The following is a 766-nucleotide window of genomic DNA, read 5'->3' as shown; positions in this document are numbered from 1 at the left end:
TGATATCATTTATTTAATAAAAGTCTTACATATTATCACTATATATATAATAATTATTACGTATCATATTAAAGTGTCAACTAGTTTAGTGGCAAGACTTGCATATTATAAAAGTCTTACATATTATCACTATATATATAATAGATTTAGTTTACGTTCTCATTTGAATCGGTTAGACCATTGATTCACCAGGTTTCAGTTGAATTGGTCAGACCAAATTGAACCGATCACTTTTGAACAATTTTGATTTGAATTGGCCTTTTGAACAAATTTGATTTGAATTGGCCGATTCTGGACAATTCAATTGCAGATCTTATCTATGCTCCCATTCGAACCGGCTAGACCACCGATTTACTTAATTTTTTGGTCGAACTAGTTAATCCAGTCCGATTCTGATATCTATGATTAAAACAACGAACAATCTTTAGTTCTCTAACTAAAATGTCCTTTAATAATAATTGTATGATTAATTCAAAAAATAATGATATAAAACAAATTCTATTTAAAAACTAAAATTAGTCACTATGTATTTGTATACAAAAAGACAGAGAAGACCACAAGTGCCAGCTATGCGTCTCAGAGTTATCTGAAGAAAGCAATAATAAAACGGAATCAACCCACATGATAAAAGAAGAAGACAACGCATCTGAAGATCACATAATGAAAGAGGAAGACAGCACATCTGAAGCATCTCTCAACATTATTGCATAATGACGTAAGCGCTTAGGTCATAGAGCACCAACAATGTAGCTGGTGCAAGATAATA

This window comes from Arachis ipaensis, chromosome B03, assembly GCF_000816755.2.
Source record: "Arachis ipaensis cultivar K30076 chromosome B03, Araip1.1, whole genome shotgun sequence".
In the NCBI taxonomy this organism is placed as follows: domain Eukaryota; kingdom Viridiplantae; phylum Streptophyta; class Magnoliopsida; order Fabales; family Fabaceae; genus Arachis; species Arachis ipaensis.
This window is presented reverse-complemented; position numbering follows the sequence as displayed.